This window comes from Artibeus jamaicensis, unplaced genomic scaffold (assembly GCF_021234435.1).
Source record: "Artibeus jamaicensis isolate MK-2021 breed Jamaican fruit bat unplaced genomic scaffold, CSHL_Jam_final contig_519, whole genome shotgun sequence".
NCBI classification, from domain to species: domain Eukaryota; kingdom Metazoa; phylum Chordata; class Mammalia; order Chiroptera; family Phyllostomidae; genus Artibeus; species Artibeus jamaicensis.
Window position 1 is genome coordinate 9426183 of NW_026521871.1, and position 22392 is coordinate 9448574.

The 22392-nt window shown below is 40.5% G+C and overlaps 1 protein-coding gene across 1 annotated transcript in view; it reads left to right on the forward strand.

Annotated features, from left to right (window-relative positions):
- The first annotated feature begins 4230 nt into the window (after positions 1-4230).
- The window catches only part of ERC2 (ELKS/RAB6-interacting/CAST family member 2), a 982831-nt gene continuing 964669 nt past the window's right edge, over positions 4231-22392 (forward strand). Inside the window, exon 1 of the mRNA XM_053669554.1 lies at positions 4231-4306. The gene's annotated coding sequence lies outside the window, so the exon portion shown is untranslated. The remainder of the gene's footprint in view (positions 4307-22392) is intronic.

Consider the following 22392-nt stretch of genomic DNA (forward strand, 5'->3'; position numbering starts at 1 on the left):
AAGTTCCAATAAAGCTTTATTTATAAAAACAAGCAGGTAGCCTCTGGATTGTGGTTTGCAGATTTTTTTTTTCAAAAATATTAAGTTATGATTTATCTTGATTACTGAAATTTTGGTTCCTCCTTACATTTTGCACCCAAGGCTAGTGTTTTACCTGCCTCACCTTTGTCCTGGACATTTAGCAAGTTTTCATTAGATTCATTTAAACTTCCTGAAAATGTTACATGTAAATTTTACTCTCTTTCCTAACTTGAGCACCATTTTGGGCTTAGAAGCCACCATTCCTTGAACGATCTAAGGACTTTACCTGCATTGTTTTATTTTATCCTTATCATAGCCACATTAAGAAGAAACTATGAACTCCTCTTGTTTTCCAGATAAGGAAACTAAAGACACACAACTATTAAGTGCCAAACTTTTTCTACCAGAGAAAAATTGAAAAAGGTTGGTTTTGTTGTCTTAACGGTATTTCAAACATCTTTCATGTTTCAACACACTCTTTCCAATTTTATTTTTCTCTCACGTAATGAATTCCATTATTACCTCATTTAAAAGTTTTGCCAGGTCCTTTCAGCATCTACATAGATGGAAATGCAGATGGATTCAAGGTAAGAACTCTTCATAAATTTCTAAAATAGCTATAGAGAGTTCAGCTAACTCTCTATAATGTCTCTAGCTTTTTAGAAGGAAAACAGGATGGTATTCAAATGCAACTGCTTTAGTAGCAAAAAGCACACGTCTAAAGGAGCCAGGGTCTGGGTAAAGCCAAAAGAATATGTGAGCCAGCAGAATTTCGAAGGTTTTAAAATCTGCATCTATCATTCTTTGTCTCCATGAGGCCTTCCAAGGAGCCTTTTCCACCTTGAGCTTGTTCTTAAAAAGTGGGCATGGTAAAAAGTTCCTTTTAATTTTACAGCTTTTAAGATAATTTGAATGTGCTAATGACCTACCTTTAAATAGTGAAGCCAGGGAACTGAAAGGAAGAGGAGACCTGAGGGATGGGCAGTAACTCATGGAAAATACCACACAGACACAGCCCGGGTTCAGGGCTCAATGTGGCCATCTGCCATATATTTCCAGGAGCAGAGTAAGGAATTCCTAATGACTGCCACAATATCTGCTTATGAAGTTTTCCCCTAAATTTTTTTTTCCTTTGGGGAATCTGGTCACTGGGCCAGATTGTGCCACTGGATTCTAGTGGATTGGAGTAAAGGGTGTTGTCTCAGCATAAGGAAGTTGGCTTTCCAATTCAGAGAATACTTATGGCTCTGAGCAAGAGACACTTGCTCAAGCTACCCAAGGCAGAAAAATGAAAGGTATGCTATCTTTTGGATGGGCACGGGAACCTCTCATGGAACCCAAGGACAGCAAGAGTGACCAGACTTTATAAGTGGCCAAAATCATGGATATGGAAAACTATTAAAAACCAAGGAACTGAATAAATTGATGTAATTTTAGGTTATATGAACATATAATCACCAGGCTTGCAAGCCCTGAATGACTTGCATGCCTTGAGATTACAGATTTACAGAAAACTGTAAACGTTTAATTGTAAATATCTATAAGACATAATATTAAGGTTTTTCATATTTACACACATTTCCTCCCATTTGAAAACAACTATAGGTTGAATTTTCTTCTCACAATAATTCTTGTGTATGCTTAATGATTATGGACAAATCATAGCCATGGGTAAATAAAATGAATTATTTAACTAATTTAAAAGGGAATGTTACAAAAACTTTAAAAAATTTCTGCCAAAAAAAAATTTGATATGCTGAATGTTGTCATGCTTACTATGATGATTAGGGCTACAAAGGTCTTAAAACATTCCTGGCAAAGAATTGGTTCAGGTTGGCTTCCTAAGGATCAGGTGGTGGTGGCACTAGTGGGTCAGTTATTTTTGCCTTTTTTTCTTTCCTGGTAGCCCAGTGATGTTTCTCTTGAACTAAAATCTACTCTGTTAAGAGACATGTGCAAATAACTTTACGTCTAAGAAGAACAGATAATTTTTTTTAGGGATTTTTCCCCTCATCTAATTATATTCTTTCCATGGCTAATGACCTCTAGGTTACTCAGCCATGACCATGGCTCTAATTACCAAATGTGATGACTCCCATACACTGTCTTTATCATATATCTCTCATCTGAACTCAAAGGAGGTGATATTCTCAATATTCTCAATTGAGAATATCACCTCCCTGGTACCTCAAATGTAAAATGACTAAACTGAACCCGTAAGTTGTTCATAACTTCCATAAACCTGTATCTCCCTCCAACCCCTTTATTTCCAGCATTAGCAAATGGCACATTATCCATTTAGTTTCCCAAATTAGACACTGGGGAGCATTCTTGGCTCCTCCCTTTTGTCCCACATTTAATTGCTCACCAAGTTCAGTTAATTTTGTCTTGTTGATTTTGGGGCCAGACCACCTCGTGTTGGAGGAGGTAATTGAGAGAACAGTGATGGCCAGTTACCCAGGAGCTACCAGAAGTTACCTGAGTAGCTGGGGGCTCCTCACTTCCTTCTTTGTCCTTGGAATGTATGTTCTGCCCAAGGACATAGCCTTGGGAGAATCAGGCCTCTATGTAAACTTTTTTGATTCTGGTGGGCTGGTATAGATAGTAAACAGAGTTTTTGTTAGAGTAGTTGAGAAAATGTAAGTGTAGCACATAGGAGGTATTCAATAAACACTGGTCATATTTCAAAACATGGGATTTTAGGACTTCTCAAAGGACTCTTGACAAGGCTTTTTAAATATATAATATGGTTTTTCAGCTGAGGTTGCTAAGGATGTACATGGGAAACTAAACACAACAGTGTGACTTGGTTTTGCCCAGGGAGCATCCAGGATGACAGAGTAAGTGCCATTTTCTTGGTGACTAAAAGAGGACGTTAGGGCAAAGAGACCTCTGGGACCATGAATCTGTGAAAAACCTTCAATACCAGAAATGTAAAAGGGAGGCTTAAGGAACAGGGCATATGGATTAGAACAGGAAGGCATCCTCCTCTTACAGCATCCACTTCATGTAATATTTGAATTCCCATCAGAGAAGGGAAGAGGAATCATCCCTAGTCACTGTGCTGATTCCATACCTCGGCTCACCAAGTCATCCCATGGCCAAATTTGCTTCATTTGTCTGATTTTCCCATCAGGAGAATTTCTACCTGGTTACTGAAATTGCTGGAAGTAGACTCATTAGGAATGGAAGGAAATTACTGCTCTAATCCTGCAAGTGGACTTTCAGTGAGAGGCCAAATCTGGATACACCTATGACATTTCAAATTCCCTGGCTAATATAAAATGGTAGTTGCTGGGGCTCCAGACTTGTTGAGTAGAAGCTTTTTCCAATGAAAAACTTGTCCAGCTTATCCTGCACCTCACCTTGAGATATTCATGTGTATGTGTGAATGAACTCAGACACCACCTATCTACTTTAAATGGGAGGACACGCAGACATTGCAAGGCACAGAGGAGGCACTTCATGAATGACAACGATGATGATGATTTTTTTTTCTTACTCCCTTCATCTTCCATTCTCTCCCTTCCTTGGGGGAACAAGAAAGTAAAAAAAAAAAAAAAATTATGAAATCCCTTCACGTTCCTTAAGAAGTTTAACCTAATGTCAAGGTGCCAGGGTATGGAAACCTCCACCCCAACTCTATAGCTTAAATTGAAGATAGTTGCATCTCCTCCACCAACTGCCCTTCCTGCCCCTGTCGCCAAAGCCACCTGACTAGTCCAGGAGTGTCTGGCAGTTTTTGGAGTGGGGTACCCGGGAAGGGGCGTCAGGGGCAGAAGACCGAGACCAGGTGCTTCAAGACTGTGGCCTCCAGGAAGTAGGCTCTTGGAAGACCCCCGCCGAGCGCACCACGCCCGGGGCCGGGCACTCTCTGCTGCCCCCGGCGGAGACGTCCGCTTCCCAGCCCGGACCCCCCCACCCGAGCGGCTCCTCGGGAATGCTGGGAATGTGAGTCAGGGCCGCGGGCCAGCGCACAGGCCCGCTGAGCGGCTGTGCTGCGGCCCGGCTGAGACGCGCTCAGGCAACGCGGAGCGAGCGCGCGTCTGGAACACTGCGGCGGGCGCCGCCCCCTTGGCCGTCAGCCCCGCCCGGCTTCGCGCGGCAGGGCCCTCGGAGCAGTACCCTCCCTTCTTCCCTCCCTCGCTCCCAGCCCGGCTCCTCCTCCTCCTCCCTCTGCTGCTGGCTGGCGCTTCGGCGCCGGCTCCTCCTGGCCGCCCGGGGCCGAGGCGACGTGAGGTTGTAAAAATCCATGTGGGTCCGCCCCGGGGCGAGCATCCGAAAGGTGAGACGTCGACACCGAGGCTGGGGCAGCTGGCGCCCGGCTCCCTCCCAGCGCCAGTGCCCGGCATCTCTCATGCCGGGTGCGCCTCACTCGTGGGGAGCTGCAATGCGTTATCCAGGGGAGCTGAGGGGTGAACCATCCTTCTCCACCGGGGCTTTCTGGGGCGGGGAAAGGATGGGGCGGCGAAAGGATGGGGCGGCCTAAAGGCGGATTTGCCTTCACTTAGAACCCCCGGGATCGGAACAAGTGCACTGCTTCCTCCGGCGCGCGGGCGCCGTTCGCTGGTCCCGGCTGCCCCGGCCACCTCCCGCAGTCCCTCTTCTGCAGCCACCCTCACTGCCATCGCCTATTTTCTGTTCGGCTCCCCCTCTTTCGCCTGGCTTCCTCCCTCTTGCTGCGAGGGGTGGGTGTCCGCGGGGACCAGGGTCTCGGGAAACCTCAAGCAGGACAAAGTGGAGAAAGGTGGAGCCCCAGCTCAGGGGGTGGGGTTCCAGGCTGCCTCCACGGACTCTGAGGGGAGCGTGTTAAAAAAAAAAATTCCTTGTCAGGGAAAATAAAGCTGGATTAAATTGGGGAGGATAAGGGTAGTGGTGTAGGAAAACGAATACGATGTGAAATTAAACTGAACGACATTCTTACGCTTCCCCTCACCACCCCCGAATTATACAAGAAAAGGGGTACTTAGAGGGTTGTGCCCATTTTTCTGCTTCTTTTTTTTTTTTTTTAAATTACCTTCCAAGCCTTTGAAAGATCACTTTAGGACATTTTAGGGCTGCTTTGGTGCGGATAATATAACAGCTCTCATAAACTCTCTGATCGGCCCTGCCTTATTTGTTTTGTACTTAAGGGTCTCTGTTCTCTTTGCCAGAGAGGGAGGGTCTGCTCTATACGAGTGGATCGATTTTAGGTAGCTACCTGCCTTTGCTAGATGAAAGGCAATTTACTCCCGGAGCAATGAATTGTCAGTACCCTGTGTGATTGACAGCCACATCTGCCATTTATGTGGGCCCAAGAGGGACCAGTGGAACCCCAAGAGCCAATCAATGCTCGGGAGAGGAGGGCAGCTCGCACTTGTCATGGTTAGTTTCCTGGTTGGCTTTTTAAAATCAGTGGTTTTACTTAACCATTGATTTCCACCAGGTATGAGGCTCCAGCTGTGAGAGGCAGACAAGCGGGAAGAAAAGTCTCCCAAAATGCGCTTAGAAGCAAGTATGTTTGGCTTGTGTTTGTCTCTTCTGCCACCCTTTATTAGTTGTAGTACTTAGGGATGCTCAGGTCATTGATTTAAAAATGAAATGGATCTGTGTAAAGAATGAAATCGTAGGGAGAGAGGCCGTTGAGGGTTAGAATTTTCCACTTCTCTCTCTAGAACTGCTGGTTCTGTTATAAGACACACCATTTACTGTTGAGCTCTCCGGAAAAGGGTGTGGCACTTTGTCTCTGATGGTCACTCTTGTCCTTGTAATGTCACATTGTTTCTCAGTGTACAATACTTGGCTCTTGGCTCTGTTGGATGAATTCATAAGATATTTTTGAAGCAGAAAAGCATGATTTTTTAGGATTACCACAAATAGAAGGGGTTCTTCTAGTTTTTGACAGTGAAACTCAACTTCTGGAAGTGAGGTTGCCTTCTTCATCTCCAGTTTGGGTATCAGTATGGAGGTGGCAGTGGGGTTAAGCCAGATCCTTTCTGGAGCATAGAAGAGTTGCCTTTGAGGTGAGTTTGCTTCTAAGGTGAGCCATCTTGTCAGTCTGCTTCTGTGCTTTAATAAAAGCCTTGCACGGTTTGGAGGGGTGGTATGTGGACAGTGCCAGAAACATGGCTTTTGCCAGCAAGACTTTCATGTGTGGATGGACTGTGGGCAGAAGGACCAGATGCTTCTCAATTTTCTGTTAGTGAAAAGCTTATTTTTCAACATCCTTCTTCTTGAATTCAGTAGAAAAATTACTGGTTAATCCAGAATGCTGTTACTTCATAGAAGCTGTACCTGGATGAGAATACAAAACTGTGCATTCAGCATTTCATGAACAGATTATGAGCCAGAGTACACTGATTAGGACAGTCCTCATGCATGAGCCAGGTTTGTCAAGGTAGTATTATTGCCATTACTATTATTATTATTGTTATTGCATGGCATGCACTAGCATTTTGCTGAGTACTTTACATGCATTATCTTTTTAAAATTTGGTAGAGCCTCTATGAGGTGGGTACTATTATTATGCCCAAATTATAGATAGAAAAAACTAACAGAGTTAAGTATCTTGCTACAGCTCAGTGTGAGATTGAGAACTTCAATGCAGGTTTCTCTGACCCAGAGCCTGTAATTTTGGCTGTGGTCTCAATTTCAAATTTTGGTTTTATTGTCTGTATGTGTCCAGTCTGAAGCGTGGCCTCTCCCAGTGTACACAAGGCCTATTCTGTTTAGAGTCCATTGCCATGTTGATGGTCTTTGTACTGTGCTGTTTGCCTTGCCACTTTAAAGACTGTCATTTCCACTGGTAGGCAAATTTAGTAACTTTGTGACTTATATATTTCTAGTAGGTCAGCTTTGGCCCAATGGAAGTTTGGCTTCCAAATTAATGATGGTGACTTACAAGAAGGTAGAATAAAACAAAATCCACACTCTTCCATTTTTCTTGATACTTAAATTTCCAATTGAAATTTTTAATTGGTCTTGGTCGAATACATGCTTTTAACATCATTCAACTGGCTTGCTCTCTCTGTCTCCCTTGCTGAGGAATTGGAATTTTATTTTTTCTTTCACTTTCAAAAAGACTGTTTTTCATTAGTGCTTAAATATAACCATATTGAAAATTATTCAATTACAATAGTATGCCCAAATTGTTTTTTTTTTTTTTTTTTGCATTGGAAAAGTGATAATACTTAAGCTTACTGGTGAAATTCAGTGGTATGGCTTACCAAAACAGTAATCCTGAAAAATGTGCTTAGATACATGGTGTTGGAGTCCACAGATTCACCTCAAAGATAGTCTTTGACTTTGATGAGGATGACTTTGTACAATTTACATTTTTTGTTGTTGTTTTACTAGGGCATCCTTTTACCCTTTTATTAGCTAAGATGTTAACATTTTGGCTGTCATAGGAGAGACCTGCTTTCCAGCCAACAGTTTAGTTTTAGCAATGTTTATATTATTTCTTGATACTTTATTTGATTTTTTTCATTTTTGAGAGCTAGTAGAATAAATAGAAAGCAAAAAAACCCACTGATATTAATAACAATGTTGGTTTCATTAATTTAAAACAGTTGATCCAAAGATAGAAATAATTGGGTGTACCAAAGGCAGAGATTCTTTAGCCTGTTTTTTTTTCACGTGAAGAAAAAGAACAAAATGAATATGTAAGAAGTGCTAAAATATATCAAATGGTAAAGGATATATTTGTCAACTTTTGGGGAATAACAAAACTCCCTGACTTACAGCAACAGGCATATTTATTCTCATACTCATGAGTCCTTAGGTTGAATGTGATTTGACTGATTGAGGCTGGAGGGGTGGCCCTGCTGTAGGCTGCAGGCTGGTTCGGGTCTGCTCCACATGTGTTCTGGGGCCCAGGCTCAAGGGATAGCAGATGCTTGGGGCATGCTCTTCTTGTGGGAGATCACTGGATTCAAGAGCCAAGCCAAATTGCACGAATGTCATTTTCACTAACAACCTTTTGGACTTAACAAGTCACATGGGGAAGCCCAACATCCATGGGTAAAAGTAGACTCTGCCCATGGTAGGGGAGGAATATTTGGTGAACTATAATCTGGACTCCCACAGTGTGCAAAAAGTAGGGTGTTGTTAAAGAATTTTATAATTTTTCTTCTTATTCTTGGGGAATGCAGTCTTTGTCCCCTCACTCCCAACCCTAGCTTTATACATATGAACCTAGTGTTTAACTTCTGCATTTCAGGAATACACCATGTTTGATTCTAGAGGGCTGACTTTAAAAGCAGGTATAAGTATTTATATGAATTACTTAAATTACCAAGGTAATATTTATTAGAACATACTGCATTTCAAGGGACTGTGCTGAATGGGATGCTGAACATGGTTTTTATCTGATGTGGGTCCTGCTATCATAGGATCTCTTATTAGAAGTAGGTGTCAGGAAAGACTTCTTGGATGAAATGACATTTTCCTGGTGCTTGAAGCAGGGATGATGTTGTTGATACAGAAATAACAGTGAATATAATAGACATATAAGGTAGATAATAACAATAATAATAATAATAATAGCAGTAATTATAGTTTTTTATCAAACAGTTAACTATGTGTGAGGTTACTGTGCTTAACACTTTACATAAAATATCTAATTTAATATTAGGGTAGACATTGCTGGTTGACTACTCAACATTTATTCTGTCCTTTCTAACTAAAAGAACCTCAGTTTTGTTTAAGATGGGAATATGTCCATCTCACTTTTCTAGACTCCTTTACAGCCTAGAGTGGCCATAAGGCTCAGGTCGTGCAGTAATGTGAGTGGACATTGTTGGATGGGGGTTTCCCTGAAAGCTTAGTGAGGAGGACACACTTGGCTGGTATACCCTAGCAGCTTTTGGCCCCTTTGTGCTTCTTTTTTCTGGGAACATAGGTACTATCCCTGCAGGGGCATGTATTAAACATGGGAAAGCTGAACTCTGAAAGGATCTTGGTCTAGATTACATTGTTGAGCCATATACCAGCCTAGACTGCCTTCCCCTACTCCAAGGGTGTCAAACTCATTTTCACTGAGGGTCACATCAGCCTTGCAGTTGCCTTTAAAGGGCCGAATGGAATTTTAGGACTGTATAAATGTAACTAGTCCTTAACTAGGGGCAAGGAGCTTGACACTGCGAATAGGCAGAAACAAAGTGGAGGGCCGGATTTGGCCACAGGCCTTGTGATTGCCACATATGCCCTATACCTATTGCATAAACGGAATGAATTCCTTACTTGTAAATTAATAGTACAAGGACACTTGTACTATTTATTACTTGTAGTCAAACATAATCCTTACAGTACATACCTTCTCAAGAGCCTCTTAAAGTAGATGTCCTCATACCTATTTTACAGGTGAGACATCAAAACTCACATTAAGGAACTTTCACAAATGCTAGGATTCATTGCTACGTCATTTTGACTTTCAGGCCCATCATCCTGCCTTTGGCTGGGTAGAATAAGTACCACAGTGGAGATGATGTTGGAAAAGTAGGCTGGGGTGAGACTGAGGAGATAACCGGATTCCAGGTTGAAAAGTCTGAGTTTTATTTCATGGGCTAGCAAGTATAAGATGATTTGAAAATGGCAGAGACCATTGAGACTTCAGTATGTGACACCCAGTGTTTTAGTGTGAATGAAGGTGGAGGAAAGGCTGGGTACAAAGGAAAGCTGGGAACATAAGAAAATGGAATTGAGTGAACACAAGTCATAGTTAGCTGTTAACCTGTAATCTGAGAAGAAAATGATAGTCTTCTGAAGGTTAGTATTAACTTCTACTAATGGCTTCATGTTTGCCAGGAAGCAGGGGATGAGTAATGTAGAGAACTGCTAATGCGATGTGAATCATTATTTAGGGTAGTAGTGTCGGCACTTTTATTTATTGACCATAGCATTTATTGAACCCTTGATGCACCTATGTGGCATGATTTTGGTCTAGGTCTGGCTCCATTGTGCTAGTTCAAGATGGCTGAGATGAAGGGTAAGGCCAGAGGGTGGTGCAACGGTATAACAAATTCTGCCAGTGGACTTAATTTCTACATCTGCTAAACATTCTGGAGCTTTCTTGAGGGTGAGGTGGGATCACTCTAACTTCCTGGGTTTCCCTTTTCTTTTCCTCTCTCTACTTTTTTAATTTGTAAAATAAAGGAATTAGCTTACATTAGTGGTTTTCAAATGTTTTTCAGCTGTGGAAACTTTTTTAAAATTTTCTAAATGAAAGCTTATTTGGACCCTCAGTATATTTATAGAGAAAGGCAAAGTTGTTTTGAAGATTCAGGTCCAGGATTATGTTGTCTGAGGTGTCTTTATGTTTAGGCTATTGCTCTAAAATGATCTGACACACCCTCCCAGGTACAGAATTATGTGAACCTTAGAGTTGTTCAGATGTTATATTTGAGCATCCTTTTAACAAATCCCTTTGTTATTTCCCAGCTTGTTGTGTCTTAGTGTCATCTGTAGTTAATGTTCCCCATAGCCACTCTTCCTCTCTTTCCAGTGACTTGTGACTTGTATTACTCGTAAGCTAGAACACAATTTTCAGAGTGAGACCATCCAGTGCTCTCTTCTACTGTTGTGATGATCACAGAAGCACCTGTTGAAAACAGAGTTTCCCTCTCTCTGGGCCCCTGAGACATTAAATGAGCAAATCTTTCGGTCAACTGGTATTGGGCACATAATGAGAAATAATTTTTTTGCTGTTTTAAGCCATTGAAATTTCATGATTGTTTATGCAGCATATATTTTTAGCTTATCCTTACTGATAGATCACTTTTAGCATATCTGCTCAACTGTACTGAACTTACTTTTTAATCTTTGGGATCAACCTGAAGCCAAGCCAACTTGTTTCTACTTTGTGCTTAGGAAAGAAGTAGGCAGGCATCTATAATAGCTGTCCATGCAGGTCTCTGTACTGATAGAATCTCTGAATTGGGATACTAATGCTCAAAAGTATTTGTTTTCATATTTAAACAGTTTGAAGATATATTGTATAGTGCATTTTGTCTTTCTTAAAAAAAGTCTTTAACGCCTTGTTGCCTTTTTATCTCCCATCCAAGTACTAACCAGGCTCAACCCTGCTTAGCTTCTGAGATCAGACAAGATCGGGTATGTTCAGGGTGGTATGACCATAGACACCTTTTTAGGTAATAGAACCTAGATGGCTTGGGAAAGAATAATGATCATCAGTCACCATAATAATGGCTACTATTGATTGAATACTTAGTTATTGATTTATGAAGTATTTATTGAGCACTGACTATGTGATAGGCACTAGGAATATTGAAGTGAATTATAGATAGTTCTAGTTTACACTCTAGTTTGCACTTATACTCTAGTTTACAATCATGAATAGATTTGCTATGTATTCTATGAAGGACACCATTTATTGAGTATTTACTGTGTGGTATGTGCTGTATGTCCCTTATTTTATGCTGTCTATAAAGGTAGGTGTATTATCCGCATTTCATAGGTGAAGAAACTAAAGCTCAAAGAATTTGATAAATTCTATGAAGGGAAGAGCTTTTGCCTTTTGCTGAGTCCCCAGTGTCTAGGAGAGTGTTTGACACATAATAGATGCTCGATAAATGTGAGTTGAATGAATGAAGAATGTGCTCAAAGTTCATGCTATGGCAGAGCCATAGTTTGAGTCCTGCTAAAATTTCTCTGGATTTAGTAGGAGCCGTGTGTGGTCCTATGAATACAACAGAAGCAACAACTGAGCCCTACCAGTGTCAATAACAAAGCCACCAAGAAGAGACAGGCTCTCTCTTTCACATCTGGGGCCTAGTCCTCTGTGATGTTCTAGTCCAGGCCATGACCTTACTCACTTACTTGCTGATATAATTGGTCACCCCTCTTTTGGGCCAGTTCAACTTCAGCCCTAGCTGATTTCCTTAGCATTTGGGTAGTCTTGTTTTCCAGGAATATACCTCAAGTTCTGCTTTTAACCTTTTGGGCATTCCTTCTCCACTTGCATCTTCCAGATTTTTTTGCTTTGAATTTCCAGGAATATCTAGTTGCTGGCACGCAGTGGCACTTAACAAAATTAAAAAGAAAAAAAAAAGAAAAAGAGAGAAGGAAACAAATAAATAAAGGCAGCCAGCACTTTCAGGAAGGAACTAAGTGACTAATTTTTTCCTCAAAGTCAATAGTGAGATTGCTGTTCTAGCACGGGAGGAGTATGGGCTGGGTCAGGAGGTATCTCTGTTGCACACCTGTAGGGGAGAGGTCAGTGGCAGTGTTCACAAATGCCTTATACCAGAAACTTTACTTCGTCCTGGTTTGTTCTTCAGATTTTACATCTTGCTCACTTAATTCTCTTGTATGTGTGTGGGGGGTGGGGGGAGGATGTCTGATCGTGTTTGTTCTTTTTTTTCTGCCTTAGAGCTTTCCACCACTGAAGTTAGTTGTCATTCTGTGATTTCAGGGTATGAATGAATTGCAGGCAGCAAAGTACATTCCCTGTAAGTGTATTAAAAGCAAACTATTAATTCAAGGCAACTTCCCAGTGACTTAGAAGACAGAACTTGAATGGGAATTGAGTAATGTGACTGTTCTTTAGGAATACTCTCAGATTCTTATGCAAACCATGCGAGACTTTCCACTAGAACAGTATAGCTAATTATAGCAAGAAAAGGCAGGGATTTATATAAGAAATTGAATGAACTTGTGCACTGTAATTTCCTATTCTTGGGTAGTGGATTTCCCTAAAACAAGGTGGGTGTAGTTAGGGTGGGAAGTTTGTCCTCTGTGGGCCCAGGGTGATTGAAGGTGGGTTTGGGTCTGGGAGCTGCTCTGGGAGTGGAGACTTTTGCTCTGAAGGTAGAAGTTTGAGTGGTTTTGCAAGATGTGAAGTTGGGCTGGTACCATGATCCTTGTTATTTTCTTGGTGACACAAGGTGGCTTTCTCGTGCCTCATTTAAGGCCGATTAGCCATACTGCCTTCCTGCCAGCCAGCTCCAAGCTAATGTTGTCCCCTGGAGGAGCAAGACTGTGTTTCAAAGGGCAGGATCCTAGGGGAGCAGTGTTGCTGACTCTCTTCACGTTGGGCTCCAAGAGAGGGTGTTTGATGTGGTTTTTTTCCTTCTGGTAAAATTTCCTCCTACCTCTTCTTTGTTTCCCATTTTGGCCCATTAGCCATCTTATTCCTGAAATGTTTTCATGGGGAGAGAAGTGGGAGGTAGCGTAGTGAATGGGATGATAGTGTGGCATTCTTAGGTGCTCGTTGAAAGTAGGTCCTGTATGATGTGGGTGGATACAAAGGCAACTGAGTTTCAGTGACTGCTGTTCATCAGGGTTGTGAACATAGAGCAGTTAGCCAAGATACAGAAGGGAAATTTCCTTTTTTTGTTAAGTCTGAGAAAGAACTGCCTTCTCCTACACAGGTTTCAAATACATTGACAGGAGCCACCTTGGATATAAAGATGTGAGCACTGACCTATGAGTCAAGAGACCTAAATTCCATTTTTGGTTTTGCTACCAGCTTTACCCTTATTTGAAGGATCTTTGCTTCTTGATATGTTTCAAAATCATCTGGCCCTTTTCCAGATATAAAATAATTTTTTTTACAACAGTTTTTTTTTTTCCATGCAAGGGACTTACTATGCCATTTTATCAGCTGTTTTATCCCGGAAAACAAGAATGGCTGGTGTACTTTCATGATAGATTCTATTGCAAAGAGTTAAGCCATTATATAATATATCACCATATGTATGTGTGCTTGCTTTATGCTAGCCCTCTGCTGGGCATAGGGAATGCAGCCCTAAACAGAGCAGGTGATTCTGGGAGACTTGGCAATTGTAGCCAGACAAACCAGAAGTCTACTGTAATGGAAGCTCTTACGGGGGAGCACCCAGGCTGTCATAGAGGTCTTAGGAGAATAATGAATGAAGGATGAAAGAAGGCTTCTTGCAGAAGGTAATACCTAAGATGCGGTGGAACACTAAGTGGAGTTAGTTGGGGTGAGCTTGGTTTTGATGGTACAAATAACAAAAGGAAGGGTCCTGTTCTAAAGGTAAGCAAGAGAATTGGAGATGTGGGGCTTGGGGATGGGAAAGAAGACCGATGGAGCTGGAGATTAGTTTAGTTGGGGGTGGGGGATGGCGAGAGGCCAGAGAGTGACAGGCATGAAGACCCTGTGATCCACTAAGGAGGTGAGGTTCAAGCTCAACCATCAAGGGGTTTCAATACGGGACTGACACAACCAGAGATGCTGAATTCTCTTCATTCTCCTTCCATTCCTCTTTCATGGCAGTAACTACCTACATTTGGTGTTTGTAGGAGCATGGGGTTTGAAATTGGGGTGAGGGAGTGGCAGGATGACCTGGAAAACAATAGAAAGGTTATGAATATGCTTGGGAATCCTAATTGTGCCTCTTCTGATTTCATTGATCAAACATAATTTATTCAGCCTTTAAAAGACCATTTTCTAAGTGAAGATGCTCCTGATAAAAGACCTGGAGTGGGACTCCACACTGCTTGTTGGTTTTGAGAATGTCTGAATGTCATCTGGGACCAGGTTCTTTTCAGTGAGTTTTGAGCAGAGCGCAGCACAAAGAGTATGGTTCTTGTTTTAAAAAATTTTGTAAATGTTTGCAATTAATGGATATAATTAAACTGACTGTTAGATGAATAGAATTGGAAATACTTAGAGTAATTCATAGTGTATATAGCTTCTTAAAGTTGTATAAGTTCATGAATGGAAATGGCTTAATTATTCCCTGGTATGTGCAAGATTGGGAGTTATGTGCTGGAACTGTACTTAATGCCCCATGCATACATACTAGCTGCCTCTGACTTACCATTTTTTGTATGACTTATCCCACATTTCGGGCATTAGTTGGTAACATTGCTACACTGCCTCTCATACATTAATCCTGACTTCTGTACATTAGCTTGTGAACCAACATTTTGAGCTACTGTATTATGGATTTACCTGCTAACAAGTACTTTTATTTCATTAGCATCATCGTAGTATATCAGAGTTTGTGCAATCATTTGAATATTTCTTGAATCTTGTGATTATTTTATAAAAAGTAAGTAGAAATGGAAAAATGCAGGCAGTGATATTGGGAGCAATATGAGCCTTATAAATGTAATGTAATTGAGGCAAAGATGGAAACCATTAGACATGCCCAGTGTGCAGGGTGTTTACCCCTAGTCAGATGCTTTGAACTCAAGTTGGCCAACTGTGTGAAGTTGTGACGGACAAGAACAAAGTTAAAGGCTATGAAGTTGGAAGAACCTTTGGGAATTATGATAAAGGGCAAAATTTAGGATTTTGTCATTTGTTTTTGCAAATGTAAAAGAGCTTCCCTTTTTAACATGTAGTCCAGTCAACTTTTGTTTGTTTAACTTTTAAAAAACCACATATTTAGAAAGGTCTTTTCTACAAAAGCATGAAATAGAAATTGGATTTCTCATCAGTCGTAGAAGCCACCAAAGTCAGTAACCTATTTCTTTGGTTTGCTAATTGCAATAGGTGATTATTGTGTTAAAATTCTCTGTATATTTTGGCAGACAAGTAAAGAAAAACCAAAGGAAACAAAATGACCCTTCACAAAGCATACATCTGAATGGATTTTTACGATTCCATGATTTCATTTGTTGCACTGTAGAGTAGGAAAAGACTTAATGCATCTTAGTTTTCATCATAAACCTTAGTGATGCTGAGATGATGCATTCAGACCCAAAGAGAAAGAAGGATAAGAATTAAGGTTTGTGTACAGTTAACCCCACAGCCCTTTAACTCCCTGGGTCAGGAAGCTATGGTGGTGATCTGTCTGCTCTGGAGGATCTAGTTGATATATGCAGGCTTATCTAACATCCTTTGTGGGCTCAGCTCACTTCTAAGGAAAGGATTGAGTTGGATGCAAAAATTTCAGGGTTTTTTTGATGCTCCTTGTGGTTAAATGGTGAATGTTAGATCATAGGAGATGTTAATCAGGTAGAAGACTGTAAAGAATAGCTCTTGAATTTCATATCTCTTACCAAAACTGAGAGATGTAGTTCAGCTTCTATCAAAAAGGTAGGTAACTATTGGACCAGAAGTTCAAGAAACTCACATTAAGTGCCTACTTTGTGTCAGGCATTGCCCTAGGAACATCAAGAATTATCTCATTTAATCTTAACAATAACTCTATGATTCAGGTATTATTTCTCATGATGAGGAGATTAACACTTCTCAGAGAGAAGTTAAGAAACTTTCCTATGTGTCTTACTTTAGCTTCCTCTGGAAGCAGAACCCCAGACAAGTATATTAGTTCAAGTGATTACTTGGGACATATGGGGAATGCCAGTAGGTGAACAAGGAATGTGACACAGAGACGAGAGTGCAGCCAGTAGATGGGACATTATTCAGTTAGTTACTGCAGCTGTGACTAGAGTTTAATCTCATAAGGATACTCTGGAGATAGTGTAATATACCTATTTTAGGATGATCTTAAATGAAGGATGAGGAAGCATCTCCTGTCAGTTTTTTTCTTTTATTTAAAAATTTTTATTCTTATTATGTTTATTTTTATCATGATAAAATATACATAATATAACATTTACCAGTTTAACTGTCTTAAGTATACAGTTCTTTGGTGTTATGTACATTCACAATGCTGTGCAACCATTACCATTATTCGTGTCCAGAATTTTTGCATCACCCCAAATTGAAACTCTACCTATTAAACAATGGCCCACCCCAATTCCTCCTGCCCCCAATCCTTGGCAACCACTATTTTACTTTCTGTCTTAATGAATTTTCTATTCTAGGTACCTCACATAAGTAGATTCATACAGTATCTGCCCTTTTATGTCTGTCCTAATTCACCCAGCATAATATTTTCAAGGTTCATGCATGATGTAAGCATGAATTAGAATTTAATTTCTTTTTAAGAGTGAATATTTAATTGTATTTATATACCATGTTTTGTTTATCCAATGATAAACAAAATGATATGTTTATCCAATAATAAACAAAACATGGTATATAAATGTGACAATATTAAACATGTTGCAATGAATGTTTGGATAAACATGTTACTTCATCTATTTGGATGTGGCATGTCACTTCAGCTTATGTTGCATTTGACAAAAGAAGTCACATTTTGTTTATCTGTCAATGGACATTTAATTTGTTTCTACCTTTTGACTGTTGTGAGCGATGGTTTTATGAACACTGGTGTATAAATGTCTCTGTCAGTTGTTTTTGTGGGTAGTTAATTTCCTGGCATTTCTATCTTGCTTCCTTCAAGTGCAGAGTAGTTTTCCAAGGTACGAAATAAGTCCTCAGCAGAGATGCTGATATTGGCAGGGAAAATCCTTTGGGGAACTCTTAAAATGTTCAAGTCAAAGCAGGACACTTAACAGCATCTGCTCACAAGGTCCTTAACCAGATAAGTGAGAAACTGGTATTTGAATCTTGGACTCTTGATTCAAAGCCCATGCTTTTAACTGATCCACACTGAGCTGCCTTTAATTGCAAGTGTAATAGTAGTGAACGTGAATACAAACATGAATGAGACATGGCTGTTGCCTTTACAGACCTATCAGGGTTGGCTTATCTGTTTTGCAGAAAGCTCAAGGGAAGACACTGGCATCACTTGGTGCAATATAGAACTCATGGGGCCATTATAAGATGGAATCACAGGTGTGTGGGCTCCCTTTTTCTCAACATCCTGTGGTGAGGTGGGCTTGGGTCAAGCACACTTGGACTCTTTGTGAGGCTGTGCTCCAGGGCAGTCCCTCACGGTGCTGATCACTGAAGTCATGAGTTCCAGCCCACACCCATTGTTGCATAACTATTTTACCTTGCAGGGTTAATCCTCCTTTGAGCCTTTCTGATGATTGCCTTCATCCTGTTGTCTAAGCATCAGGAACAGCTATTTGTTAGGAAATAACTCAGGGCCCAGGAATGATAAAGAAAATGTATATTTGAAGATAGTTAACAGTTGGTTATATGTGCCTGTGTCTTAAAATATATCATTTATAAGTGATTTGCACTTACAAAGAGACCTAACATGGGATATTTTGTTTCCAAAAGGATGACATTACCTAGATTGGTCTTGTGGCAAAGCAGGAAAGAAATGAGATAAATCAGTGAGAAAATGTTGCCCTACCTGTATTTTTACCTAGTGTTAAGTGTTTTGTTTTAGTTCTGTATCTTTGCAAGATGGGAGTATTAGTCAGATACTGCTAGGTTATGTCAAGAGAACCTCCAATCTCAGTGGCTTTCTCTCTCACGAGTTATGTATAGTTCTGCTCCACTTTGTCTTCATTCTGGGATTCAGGCTGGGGTAATAGTTCCTTTCCTGGATGAACTTTTCTCATAGTAGAGAAAGGAAAAAGCAATGGTTTACTCATAAGATGGCTGTTACCGCATCTGTTTGGATATGGCATGTCATTTCAGCTTATGTTGCATTTGACAAAACAAGTCACATGTCCAAGCCTGATATCAGTGGGGCAGGCAGGATTCTCCTCCTATGGGAGAGAGACTGTAGGGCATGAGCCAACTGGAGAGGACAGTGAATGTTTTGAACAAATGATGCAACTTATTGCACTGGCTAAAATTTTACTCTCATGTATAAGTTGATTAGTGAAGTTTTTAAACCAGCTAAACTTTTTAGATTCATTGCAACATGTTTAATATTATTTTTCCTCTTTTGCTCATGAGGAATAAACATATTGTACTTAAGGGTCTATGTGACTTCCTGGGATCCATGTAAAATCAACCACATAGCTAGTATTCTTTTTTAAATAATTCAATGAATTATATGGTCTTTCAAGAACAGATCGCTGAGGACTTCCGGCCAAGGTGGAGGCATAGGTGGACACGCTGTGCCTTCTCACACAACCAAAATAAGGACAACAAAAATTTAGAAGTGAAAAAACAATCAGAACTGACAGAAAATTAAACTGTACAGAAGTTTGACAACTAAAAAGTTACAATAGACACATTCATCCAGACTGGTAGAAAGGGTGGAGTTGGGTGCTGGGTGGAGAGGGGTTGGCAAAAAAATTGGTGGCTTGTGAACCCCAGTGCACAAGGCAGCAGCTGACAGACCCCAGGTATGCAAGATGGCAGTGGGCAGACTCTGGGCTCACAGGTGGTGGCTGGCAGACCCAGCGAGGTGCTCAAGGCAGCTGGCGGACCCAGCAGTCATACATTCTCACGCAGATAAAACAGGCAAAACTGGGGAGTGAGACAGACTGCACAACCCAGAGCCCCAGCATGGGGAAATAAAGCCTCAAAACACCTATTGAAAATACCTGTGGGGACTGAAGCAGCAGGAGAGACTCCCAGCTTCATAAGACAAAAAAAAAAAAAAAAAAAAAAAAAAAGCCCAAACATAAGAACATATCAAAGTCCCAGAACAAATATAACTAAGTGACAAAGAGATAACCAACCTATCAGATGCACAGTTCAAAGCACTGGTGATCAGGATGCTCACAGAATTGGTTGAATTTGGTCACAAATTACATGGAAAAATGAAGGCTACGCTAAGTGAAATAAAGGAAAATGTACAGGGAACTAATAGTGATGTTAAGAAAACTGGGACTTAAATCAATGGAGTGGACCAGAAGGAAGAAAGAAACAACCAAACAGAAAAGAATGAAGAAACAAGAATTCAAAAAAGTGAGGAGAGGCTTAGGAACCTCCAGGACATCTTTAAACATTCCAACATCCTAATCATAGGGGTGCCAGAAGGGGAAGAGGAACAGCAACAAGTGGAAAACTTATTTGAACAAATAATAAAGGAGAACATCCCCAATATGGTGAAGGGAATAGACTTCCAGGAAATCCAGGAAGCTCAGAGAGTCCCAAAGAAGATAGACCCAAGAAGGAACACACCAAGGCACATCATAATTACATTAGCCAAGATTAAAATGAAGGACAGAATCCTAGAAGCAGCAAGAGATAAGGGGACAGTCACCTACAAAGGAGTTCCCATCAGACTGTCAGCTGATTTCTCAAAAGAGACCTTCAAGGTAAGAAGTGGCTAAAAAGAAGTATTCCAAGTCATGGAAGGCAAGGACCTACATCCAAGATTGCTCTATCCAGCAAAGCTTTCATTTAGAATGGAAGGGCAGATCAAGTGCTTCCCAGACAAGGTAAGGCTAAAAGATTTCATCATCACCAAGTCCTTATTATATTAAATGTTAAAGGGATTTATATAAGAAAAAGAAGATAAAAATATGTACAATAAAATGACAGCAAACTCAGAATTATTAGCAACCTAAAACAAGCCTAAAACAGAAACTAAACAAACAACTACATCAGGAACAGAACCACAGAAATGGAGATCACATGGAGGGTTATCAACAGAGGAGTGGGAGGGGGAGAGAAGTGGGAAAGATATAGAGAATAAATAGCATAGATGGTAGGTAGAAAATAGACAGGGGGAGGGTCAGAATAGTATGGGAAATGTAGAAGCCAAAGAACTTATATGACATATGGACATGAACTAAAGGGAGGGAATGTGGGTCGGAGGGGGTGTGCAGGGTGGAGGGAAGGGAACAAGGGAAAATGGGACAATTGTAATAGCATAATTAATAAAATATATTTAAAAAATAAGATAAAAACTGTGAACGTTAAATTGTAATAAATTCACAACTATCAACAACTGAATCTAAAAAGCAAAAAGAATCTAACCAAACAACTGGAACAGGAACAGAATCATAGATTTGGAAATCATATGGAGGGTTATCAGTGGGGAGGAGGAAGGGGGAAAATGAAAAAGGTACAGGGATAAGAAGCATAATGATAGGTACAAAACAGACGTGGATGTTAAGAATAGTATAGAAAATGGAGAAGCCTAAGAACTTATATGCATGATCCATGGACACAAACTAAGGTGAGGGGGGTTTGCTGGAGGGAAGAGTGGTACCAAGTGGAGGGGGCCAAAATGGAAAACATTGGGACAACTGTAATAGCATAGTCAATAAAATATACTTAAGAAAAAGAGAGGAGAGTGGATCAGTAGGTTACTACCTACTGATCACATAATCGAGAGGATTGAAGGCCAGCAAGGACATTTGACTCAGCTGGAAATACCAGAGATTGTGAGGTTAAGCTCCCATCCCCAACTTGGCCTGTTCCTTTTTGGCTCAGCCATATCAAGCCAGATCTGTGTTAGGCCAGAAAGTCCAGTGACTCATCATAGGTCACTCCTTTTGGCCTCTGTTGCTTGTCCTGTAAAATGGGTGCAGAAGTTCTTGGTTAAGTAATCTGCCAATATAAGGCCCTTGATGGCTGTATAACTGTTATTACCCTCTCCACTTCTCCTTCCTCTTACTTATTTGGCTAGAAAGGTGCAGAAAGGGGGAGATTCTGGAAGAAAATAAAATAAAAAAATAAAGGAAAGAAGCCTCACTCACAGTCCAGTACCCAGAACAGGTTGAGTCTCATACTGACTGTTCATCAGAGCTGGTGGTTCTTTCCCTGTCACTTAAAAAGAATGATACATGTACATATACATACACATACACATATACATACCCTATATGTAAATACAAAAATATATATGTGAGAACAAAGTGTTAACAACTGGCGATATTAGATGAAGAATATACAAATGTTCATTACACCATTTTTTTCAAATTTTCCATAGATTTGATTTTTTAAATAAAAAACATGAGAGGAAAGTATAAGTTAGATTGTATAATCAATAAAATATATTAAAAACAGAATGCATCATTGAAATTGAAGGTAATGTTAGGGCTTAGAACTTTTTTTAATGTTTCCTGATTATTTTTTTTATTTTTTAATGTTTTATTGATTATGCCATTACAGTTGTCCCATTCTCCCCCTTCATTCCCCTCCACCCTGCACACCCACTCTCCCCATTCCCCCCCTTTTAGTTCATGTCCATGTGTCAAAAGTTCTTTAGATTCTATATTTCTCATACTATTCTTGCCCTCCCCCCGTCCATTTTCTACCTACCATCTATGCTATTTAGTCTCTGTACCTTTTCCCCCTCTTTCCTCCTCCCACTCCCCTGTTGCTAACCCTCCATGTGATCTTCATTTCTATGGTTCGCTCCTGATCTAACTGTCCTCTTACTTTGCTTTTGTTTTAGGTGTGGTTGGTAATAACTGTGAGTTTGCTGTCCTTTCACTGTTTATATTTTTTATCTTCTTTTTCTTAGGTAAGTCCCTTTAACATTTCATATAATAGGGCTTGGTGATGACGAACTCCTTCAACTTGACCTTATCTGAGAAGCACTTTATCTGCCCTTCCATTCTAAATGAAAGCTTTGCTGGATAGAGCAATCTTGGATGTAGGTCCTTGCCTTTCATGACTTGGAATACTTCTTTTTAGCCCCTTCTTGCCTGTAAGGTCTCTTTTGAGAAATCAGTTGACAGTCTGATGGGAACTCCTTTGTAGGTGACTGTCCT